Below are 10,983 nucleotides of genomic sequence, written 5' to 3'. Positions count from 1 at the left end.
GTGTTCACCCTGGAGAACGTGACCTCTGTGGGCCACTCTCCCCTTCCCCCTTGCTGCCCCAAGGCCAGCCTCAGTAAGGACCCATCCACACCAAGGGTCAGTAACCGAGAGAACCCGGGCAACCACATTGCACCCAGCATCAAATGTGTGCTCGCAGGGGTTCAGACTTCTGACGGGACCTCTTCACAGGAGTCAGAGCACCTAGCGCTGCTCTGGAGCACTGACCCGGCCACGCTGGGGGCCTCTCTGCACCCCAGGCTCAGCGGTTCCCGCCATGGGGGCCCTGCAGTCACCACAGTCATTACGTCCCTTGCGTCACCCTGTGTCAGGTAGCTACAACTGCATAACAAACATCCCTTAGCTTGGTAGTTCAAAACATAACCTTGGATTTCGCGCACTAAAGATGGAAGGACTAGGGCCATGTTCGTAATTCATGACACTCCCTAAGCCCAGACGCAGTCAGACCTGTAGCCGAGGCACGTGGTGTCCCTGTGCCAGCCCCCACCCTGCTGCTGCTTCCCACAGATCTAGCTGCACACCAAGCCCCCCCCCCCGCCTTGCGAGGGGCACTCAGCTCCTCCGTGTGGCGCCTGCAGTCTCCTGACCTCTCTGAGCCTTGTTTTATCAAAGCACTTGGGTGTGGACAGGACTTTCCTCCCAGGACGGAGTGGCAGAGGGGTGGAGCTGTGTCTTGAGGGAGATGATGCCTTGTTCTGGAAGATTCTCAAGGCTGCTCATCTGGTCAGCTCCTTCTGGGCCCATAGAATCTGGACCTGAGTGTGCAGGTAGACTGGGGCTGTGGGCGTGGGGCCCCTGTCCGAGCACGGTCTCACTCGCGGGCTTCCGGCTGGGCTCTTGTGTCTGGACTCCCAGAGCCCGGTCCTGCCCCCCCTCACAGGGCACAAGGCCCTGGGGAAGGCAGCAAAGCTTGTGTGTCCATCTGGGACTCTGGCTGCAAGTGACAGAGACAAAACCAAAGTGGCTTTAGCGAAACACGACTTCATTGGCTCCTGTAATGGCAGAGACTGGAGGCTGATGCAGGCTTCGGGCATGGCTGTCTCCAGGGGCTCAACCATGTCCAGAGGACTCGGCCTCCCTCCCCGTCTCCTGGCTCTGCCTTTGGTAGCAAGAGTAACTTTCCTCTGGTGAAGAGGATGTGCCTCCTTGCCAGTGGGCCCGATGCTCCGTCCCTCCAGGGGGCCTGTGCCGATGTGGACCCCTCCCCCATCTCCGCCTGCGGGATGGCTCCCTCTGGGTGGCCGGTGGCCACTGTGGGCCCACTTTTGGGGCCAGGAGTAGGGTCTATTTTACAGAACAGCAGAGGCAGAGAGAGGGAGGGGTGGTCCCGCAGTGAATGGAGATGCTCTCTCCAACAAGCTGGTGCTCACTCGGGGTCCCGGCCGGTGCCAGAGGGCCTGCACAGAAGGTCTGAGGAAGGGGCTGCCCTGTTGGCACGGGTGGCGTCCAACGACATTAACTGTGGGCCATGCGGTGCGAGGATGGGGGAGGACTGCCCCGAACGGCCAGGGAGAAGTGTTGCCAGCTGCAGAGGGGAGGCACAGGGCTGCCGATAGAGCCATGGGCCTTGCTGAGGAAAGCAGGCACTGCCTAGCCTCAGCCTGGCCGGCGGGAGCAGGGCCCTCCCGCCCTGCTCACTTCTGTGGGGCTTCCTATTGGCCACAGACAATGAGCCACCAGGGATATGGGCCTGGGCGGGAGGGCGTCGGGCAGAGGAGAGCCATGCCAGGCGGGACCGCCTCCCCCCGAGCGGCTATCAAACCAGAGGCCGTCACGGCCCGGCCCGTACGAAGGGGGTCGTAAAACACCCCAAGGACACATGAGGCCTCAAACAGCCTGGTTAGGACGTTCTAACACCAAGGGATGTCAGCTCTCCCCAGCCCAGGCTAAATCCAGCAGACCCTAATAAAAATTCCAATGAGCTTTTTTATTTTTTTTTTAAGAGAGCTGGAACTGCTGTTAAAGTTCACATGGAAAAATAAACATTTGCGCATCATCGCTAGGAAAAAGCCGGAGAGCCGGCGCTGCGGGGCGGGCGGAGCCCTCCAGACACTCAAACCTGGTCCTGCCACGTGCTCACACCGCCGGGGGGGGGGGTGGAGACCCACGCAGGGACCCAGCTGGCGCCTGGAGGCCCCGCTGATCGTTCTCACGGAGCGGCCCGGGAGCACGAGGATGCGCGATCGGAAAAAGATAAAATTAGATCCATTCCTACACCAGGCACAAGGATGACCTGCAAGCGGACCAGAGAGCTGAGAGCACGAAGCCGGAGAGCGAAGCCGGAGAGCGAAGCCGGAGAGCGAAGCCGGAGAGCGAAGCCAGAGTGCACCCGCACTGGGAGGGGCGGGGGACACCTGCGTGAGCGTGGGGGGCTCCGGCGGCTCACAGTCGTGGTGCACCGAAAGGACAGACCACATCAATGGACGTGTCTAAGAGCACGTGTGGCTTTGGCAAGGGGAAAGAGGCAAAACTAAAAGGTGAAGAGGAGGAAATGTTGGGAATTTATTCTTTAGAGAAAAGGTCAATGTCCTAACATACAAAGAGCCTTGAAAGCCGAAAGCCAGAGAAACAAGCAGCGTGCCGCTGTAGCCCCACCGAGGCTGCTGGTCTCGGCTCCGCCCGCGGCCATGGGGCCGGCGTGGCCATGGGGCCCGGCGGGTGAGGTTTTGCAGTGAGGAAGGAGGGGTAGCTCCTGAGTGTGCTCGCGTGTGCGCCCGCGTGCGTTGAACACCTCCCGCGTCTAAGTGCCGTTGTGCGTCCCCGCTGCTGGGGACGGTGCCCCTGGAGTTTGCTGATTTTTCTATAAAGTTTCTAGCCCTGTGGTACGTGAAGAAAGCCAAGCACAAAAGCTCACAGATCGTTCGTGGCTTGTTGTGTGAGAAAGGGGGGTGAGGAGATGCGTGGGTGGTGGGCGGTATTTATTTATTTATGTTTCTTTTAGTACCAGGGATTGAACTCAGGGATGTTCTACTCTGAGCTACACTCATAGGCCCTTTTTCAATTTTTTTTTCTGCAGTATTGGGGATGGAACCCAGGGGCTTTGTACCTCCTAGTGACACCCCAGCCCTATTTTTGATTCTTTATTTTGAAACGAGGTCTAACTGAGTTTTAAAGGGCCTCACTAAGTAGCTGAGGCTGGCCATGAACAGCAGTCCTCTGGTCTCAGCTTCCCAAAAGCTGGGATTACAAGTGTGCGCCACCACACCTGGCTTTTTTAAATTATTATTTTGAAGCAGTCTCACTAAGTTGCTGAGGCTGGTCTCGAACCTGTGACCCTCCTGTCAGCCTCTCAATGAGTGGGATTGCAGGTGTGTGCTACCGTGCCCTGTGTCGGGCCGTCTTTAAAGAAGAAACTGGGGCAGGGTAACCAGGGCTCTGATCACAGGCGCCCCCAGGGGCGGGGCGGGCTCTGGGGAGCGCCCTGACCACGCGTCCTGCGCCTCACTTTGGCCTTTGGGGGCTCACCAATGTTCTGCAGAGTCAATTAAATGGCGGTAACAAGCATGGGAATGGAGAAAATGAGATGGAAAAGCCGTGAGCAATTACATCTCGGAGGAAGCCCACACATGGCGAGAACCCGGACGAGAACACAGTCCGGGCAGCTCGGGGCTGCAGGGCAGGCGGAATCGGCGGGGAGGTGCCAAGGCATGATCCACCCGGCCACTGCTCCCGCGTGTGCATGCGGAGGGCAAAGCCATACTCAGGGCATCGTGGCGCATGCTAGGCCCACACAGATGCACAGCCAACGTGTCCATGCAGTTGGACCAAGGGAGGGACCACTGTGGCGGGCAGAGGCTGGGAAGGAGGCCTGGGAGGGCTGAGTCGTGTGAACTCAGCACTTGTAGCCAATACACATGTGAACACGTGTCCACACGCTAAGTGTGCACACACCCATATGTGTGTGAGTGTGTGGAGCATGTGCCCATGTCTAGGTTGCACACGCTTGTTTATGTGTGTCTAGATGTATGCATGTGTGTGCATGTACAAGTGTCTCCATGTGTGTATAAGTATACATTTGCACACATGTGCATGGCCTTGTGTATATGCGTATCTCTGTGTATGCATGTGTTTCTATGTGTACACGCATGTAGGTGTGTGTGTGTCTGGTGAATCCCCTAGGCCTGTCCACTGAAAGGCCTCCAAGCCCTGTCTTTGACCCTGGAACCTAGACTTTGGTTTCTAAAACATTTCCCACTCAAAGAAGCCAGGGATCTTGGGAGAAACAGCTGATTTTAGGGCTGGGGCAAGAAAAGTACAAAATTAGACTGGAACATCTTGTTATGCCAGAAAGTAAGAAAGTTCTCAAAAAAAAAGTGGCATGTCACAAAGACTCAGGAGCCAGCTCGAAGGGATCCCTTTGGCCAAACGTGGGGCAAGTGAGCACAGAAACAAGGAGGTTGATGAATTCTAAATCAGGCATGCAATGGCGGCTGGAGACAGACATGACGGACTGGGTGAGTGGTGCATGCAGGCAGAAGTGGACTGACCATACATGGGTAGCACAGGGCAGAGGGATGAACGGTGGGGTGGACAGATAGATAATGGGCACGGGAATGGACGGATAGATGGCGAGGGGCAGTGGGTGGGCGATGGGAGGTGGGCAAATGGCTAGGTGGTGGCTGAGTGGGTGGTGGGTGGGTAGTAGATAACAGGGTGGGTGGATGATGGGTGGGTAGACAGTGGATGGATGGGTGATGGTGAGTGGATGGACAGACGGCTGATTGGATAGGTGGGTGATTGGACGGGTGGATGGATGGGTGATGGGAGTGGACGGATGGTAGATTGGTAGGTAGGTGAATGGTGGGTAGATTAATGGGCAGATGGATCGATGAGTGGATTGTGGGCGGGTGGATGGCGGGTGGGTGGATTATTGGATAGAGGGATGATTGATGAGTGGGTGGGTGGGTGGATGGATGGATGGCTTATGGCTAAGACAGAGGGCTATTGTTTCAGGAGAATGTCAGATTCTGGTGGATGTGGGCAGATGAGAGTCATAAAGGACAGTAAATCTAGCGGGATTTGTGATGAGGAGAGACTTTCTCCACGCCTCAGTCTGTACTCCTAAGAGTGTTCATAAGTTGCCAGAAAATAAGGAGCAATTGTAGGACAGGTAAGCCCAGTGACCCCTTCCCAACTTGTCAAGAGCAGGAGGGACAGATGGGCGTGCCTCTAGACACACAGCAACGTGTGAGTACAGCTGAGCGCACTCCAGCGACCTCCCTGGGGACACACAGGAAAACCCGGAGGAGGCCGCTCGACCAAAGGAGCCACTGTGTTCTCCAAACGTGTCTGCAACAGAGAAGACAAAGACAAGCCAAGTGTGGTGGAGCATGCCTCTGATTCTAGTGCCCGGGGGCCTGAGTCAGGAGCGTTGCAGGCTTGAGGCCAGACTCAGAATATAGCAAGACACTGTTTCTAAGTTAAAAGGGCCGGGGGTATAGTTCAGAGGTAGAGTACCACCAGGTTCAATCCCCAATACCATACACACACCCTGAAGACAGTTCATGGAAATGATTCAAAAGAAAGAAACCAGAAAAAGATGAACAGTGCAATGGCTGACCCTGAAAACAGGCCGGAGAAGGGTGGGTCCGCTGCAAAATGGCGAGTCTACTCTAGAGCTAGATTTGATTGCGTTGGTGTTGAAAATGTCGCCGGGAGACAGAAGAGATGGGCTCTTGCTCCTCGAGAGTAAAGGACTGTGATGTTGGCAACTTAATCCTCAACAGTTCAGAAAAAAGTCACACATGCGTGGACAGAGACAAAACAACCGGGTGGTCAATCAGTGGGGCGGAATGTGAGCGGCGGGGACGCAGGCTAAGGCTGTAAGATGTGCTGGCACCGTGTTTATTTCTGTGGCTGGCTCGGGCCTGCAGAGGGACAGGAGCTCGTGGCGGAGTCTGGGTGGAGGGACGCTGCTCAGCTCATGGCGGCGGGGAAGCAGAGAGGGAGAGCCAGAATGAACTGAGGAGGCTGAGCCTCCAGGGCCGCCTGTGAGCTACTCCCTCAGCTGGGCCCCACCTGCAGGCGGGTGAGGTGGGGCCTCCAGTCCACTCATCCCTGGAGCCCACACCGGGGTCCATGCTTTCAGGACCTGGGCTTTTGGGGGCATCCCAGATGCAAACTCTAACAACTGCATTCTGTTTCTCGTTCATCCTTCGTGGGCACTGGGGCTGCTTCCACCTTTCAGACTATGAATACTGTTGCCGTGAACATGTGCATAAAAATCTTAGTTTCAATTCTTTGGGGTGTACACCATAAAGAAGATTGCTGGATAATTTGGTAATCTTTTTTGAAGTGTGTGTGTGTGTTGCTGTAGATGGAACCTAGGGTCTTATGCGCTAGGCAAGTGCTCAACCACTGAGTCGCACCCCAGCCTTATTTAGCTTTTTTTGAGGAACCCGCACTGTTTTCCCCAAGGCCTGGACTGCCTGACATCTCCCCCAGTGGTGTACAGGGCTCCAGTTTCTCCACCTCCCACCAACACTGGCTTTCTGTTCCTTAGCCCAGGGGTATGAGACAGGATTGTCCCTGTGTGGAATGGAGTCGGTGAATTGATGTCAAATTTAATAAAATGCCACTTAAGTAGCTGCTGTTGACGAAAACCCCAGAGGAATACTAGGAATTACTTGGTGCAGCCCTCTCTTTGAACATGTAGGGAAACTGAGGCACGGCCCGCTCCAGCTGTTGCAGACATGAAACAGGAAAGCAGCCTGTCCCTTCGGCCCCCTCCTGTGCTCCCACACACTCTCATTTGCACCAGAGTCGGCAGACCTGTGCAGAGAGAGAGAGAGAGAGGAGAGAGAGAGAGAGAGAGAGAGAGAGAGAGAGAGAGAGAGAGTGTGTGTGTGTGCACTCAGCTTGAAACCCTGGGTCTCTGCTGCAGCCGCTCAGCTCCCCCCTTCATCCCTGGAAAGCAGCCAGAGACCAACGCAGAATGTAGACCAACGTGTGCCACTAGATTCCAATAAAACTTTATTTATAAAATTAGCAGCAGCCCCACTTGAGCCTGCAGTTGGCTGACTCCTATTCCAGAACATTCATTGAACAGACAATTGGCAAGGACCTCCGGTGTACTGGGCACCGTCCTGGGTGCCAGGGACACCAAGGTGCAGCTGATGGCTCAGGTTCCCAGGGGGCCAAGACTGGAGAGAGCAGGGAGTGGGGAAGGTGGCTGGGGGCGCGCCGCTGCTGGACCCATTCTGCAGTTCTGTGCATTGTGAGGTCCTTAAAACCACCCGTGGAAGGCCAGAGAGAGCGGAATGAGGCGGAGACCAAGGATCACTGTTGGCAGACAGCCTCAGCTACTTACCGAGGCCCTCTGCAACTCAGTGAGACCCTGTTTCCAAAACACAAGGACTAAAACATAGGGCTAGCCGGGCGTGGTGGCGCACGCTTGTAATCCCCGCGCTTGGGAGGCAGAGACAGGAGGATCGTGCAGGTTCGAAGCCAGCCACACTGGCTTAAGAGACCATGTTTCCAAATAAAAATATAAAAAATAGGTCTGGGAATGTAGCCCGGAGGTAAAAGGGGTTCCAGGAACCCCAGCACCCCCCCACAACACACACACAAATAAATAAATAAAACATAGAGCTAGGGGTGTAGCTCGGAGGTACAATGCCCCTGGGCACCATCCCCAGTATCGCAAAAACAAAACAAAGCACTCGTGCCTGCGCCTACCACCCAGGTGGGGAGCTGGGAAGTCCAGGCACTTTCCCAGGTCATCCGGCGGGCTGGCTGCAGGGCCGCCTTCTGCCCTTCCCGGCTCCGTGGAAGCAGAGAGAAGATGGAGTCTGTGCCCGGCTCCGAGCCTCTCCACGATCAACAGGACAGCAGCTCTCCAGCTGGGCCTGACCCCGAGGCACTTCACAGCAACAGCCTGCCACGCGTCACTCCGTTTTGAGTACCCTGATTCTATGTCTTGCTTGTGTGGGTGAACAACCGCCATCTGCCAGGACAACCAGACCACAGACACACTGATACATAAACTAACTGCACGCGTCAAGCGACCGCTGGCAGCCGAGCCCGCGGCGCACGCCTGTAACCCCGGCAGCCCTGTCCTCAGCTCCACCCCAGGATCGCGGGGATGGCCTCGGAGGGCGGCTGCTGACAATCCTCAGGCCATGGAGGTGACGGTCTGGGATGTCATGGCTGCTCCCCAAAGACACCTGCTCTCCCGGAAGCCCCACTGCAGACCCAGCAGGAACCAAGGTCTCTCTGGCACCACAGGCTCCCTAATTGAATCAAAATTCATCCTTAATATTTTTTCCAGTACTGGAAATGGAACCCAGGGGCATTCTATCTCCACGTTACACCCCCAGACCTATTTTTTATTCTTTCTTTATTTTAATTTTTTTATTGGTGCACTTATTCTTTATTTTGAAACAGGGTCTCATTAAATTGCAGAGGGCCTCGCTAAGTAGCTGAGGCTGGTTTTGAACCTGTGAGCCTCCTGCGATCCTTCTATCTCAGCCTCCCAAGTCCTGGAATTACAAGCATGCACCACCACACCTGGCTAAAATTTTATCTTGAAACAAACAGGGTCTTGCTAAGCTGCTGAGGCTGGCCTCAAACCTGCCATCCTCGTTTCAGCCTTCTGAGTACCAGGATACCAGACATGGGCCACCACATCTGTTTATTACCGAGCAGAATGGAAGGGACGTGATTGTGGCTACCTGGGTCCCGGGGCGGGTTGAAGGTGACCCGAGTTACTTCCCTTGCCGGGCCACCCTCGCATGAACTCTGTGATGGGCATTCTGTGGGCTGAAGTCTGGACGCGGGTCCTCCACTCAGTCCACAGCAGGGGAGGAGTGGGAGCCAGAGGAGCCCTGGCTCTACCCTGCTCCGCACAGCTCAGATTTTGCTGATGCGACCTGGAAGCAGGTGTCACACTCGGGGTGGCCCCTGGGAAAGGTGGTGGTGGCCGTGCAGAGAGAAAAGGGGACCACTGGGATGGCTGGAGGCCAGCGGCACCTGGTGGCAGGGCCTGGGGCAGTCCTGGGGTCAGGCTGTGGTCTTCAGAGATGGCCCAGGCCCTGCCAGGTCTCAGCCTGGCAGCCAGGGTGTCAGGATGCCCACCCTCCCTGCACCTGGACGCTCTGCGGAGCCGGGGCCTGAGGGCCACTGCCACCACGGGGCCCAGGTCGACCTGGGGGGGTAGAGGGGCTGGGGCGGCAGAGCTGGCAGTACCCTGAGGACCTTGCTCTGGGCAAGTGGGCAACTTCCACCAGCGGAGGCCAGCACACTGAGACTGGCCTTTGACCATCGTGAGAGCAGGGCCCAGCTGGGCCCAGGCATAGAGCTGCCCAGAGAAGGTGCACATGCCACACTCGACCCTGTGGCCTCCTGCCGGCCCAGCACATGGGTCCCTCCACCCCGTGTCCCTGGAGTGGACCCCTAGTCTGGCGGTTCGCACAGTATTCTCCTCCCTCCAAGTCCCACTGTGGCCCTTCAAGGCCTCCTGGGCCTGGGAAGTCAGCCATCCCACAACCCAGAGCCAGGCGAGCAGAAGGCCCGGGCAGGGGCTTCGCTCCACTCCACCCACCGCTCAACCTCCAACTAGCCGGTCCTGCCCATTCCACCTGTGCTGCCCCCAGCCCCCAAGGGCACGGAGAGGCCCCCAGGAGTGTGACATGATGCCCCCGCCCCACGACAGGGCCCTGGCCACCCTCGGCCATCCTGAGGAGTCTAACCCCACCCGGGGACCCAAAAGGGCTTCCTGGAGGGGGTGGTGCAGCTGAGGTGGGGGTGCAGAGTGGGCCATGGCGGTCAGGGTGCAGGCTGGTACCTGGAGGGCACCTTCGAGGCCAGGAGGGGTCGGGGGAGGCCTGGTCACATACCAGACTCATGGTGGGCACTGCACCGACCTCCCCTACAGGATGGCAGTAGGCTCTGTGCCCGGGGGCAGTTTGGCTGGACTCCCTGCTGCCCCTGGGTGAGGGGTGAGAGATGCTTGGAGCTGCTGAGTGGCCAGGCCTCCCCTGGGGATGGGGAGATGACACCTGAGCCTCAGGTCGTGGCAGTGTGTGGGTGGGGACCCTGGGAACGTCGCCCCCTCCTGGACACTGGCTGGCCTTGCAGGTACACCAACAAGGATGCTTTAAACTTGTCAAAGGGGGGACCTCTCTCTGGCCAAGGGCCGGCCACCCGCGGTGGTCACACTGAAGGCCGCGGGGCTTCCTGTGCGTGTGGGCCCAGCAACACCGGGGAGTGTGGCTCTTCGGTGATGAAAAGGAGGTATTTGCCTCCTTGCGGGATTCGTACATTTTTTTCCCTGCTGTAATTGAAACAATATCTGGAATGAGGCATCCAATTACCGCTCTTTCCTAGAAATTGAACGATAACATGTCCTGTCGATACAAACCCTTTGTTCAAGTCAAACACGGTTTCCCAGGGCAATTCTGAGGAGCGCCGAGGCAAGAAGTACTTTGGTTTTTAAATAGTTTCTCTAAGTATAATACCGGGGCCTGATGGCATCTGCTTAATCCTTTGTTTCATCTGAAAGTATCTCTGCACTCCCGTGCTCCTGCCTGACGACAGATCACAACGCCGCTCACCTGAAGGGGAGCCTGTCTCATGAGGATCTCTGGGCGGGAAGGGCCCCTAGAGACTTCAGAGTTGGCCCACTCATTTGTCAACGGGAGAAACTGAGTCCTGGGACACGGCAAAGGTCAGGGAGCATCAGATTAAGGTGAGACCAGGTCATCTGGGCAAGACAGAAAAGCACTAGAGAGAAAGGCCACCGAGGCTCCAGGAGGCCCGAGCCCCAGCCCCCGGGCCAACCCAACCTGCACCAAGCCTGACCCCACGATGACCGCTTTCAAAGCAGAGGGCCAGGTGCCTTTCAGGGTGCCCGCCTCTGTGGGCTCTGGGAGCCCGTGCACCCTTTCCCCAGGTCCCTACAGGCAGCCCGCCCGTGGTGGGCGCTTCATGAACGCACGCGGATTAACTGAGAGAATGAAGAAGTCC

This window comes from Muscardinus avellanarius (genome assembly GCF_963383645.1).
Source record: "Muscardinus avellanarius genome assembly, chromosome: 6".
NCBI classification, from domain to species: domain Eukaryota; kingdom Metazoa; phylum Chordata; class Mammalia; order Rodentia; family Gliridae; genus Muscardinus; species Muscardinus avellanarius.
Note: the sequence above shows the minus strand (reverse complement) of the source record.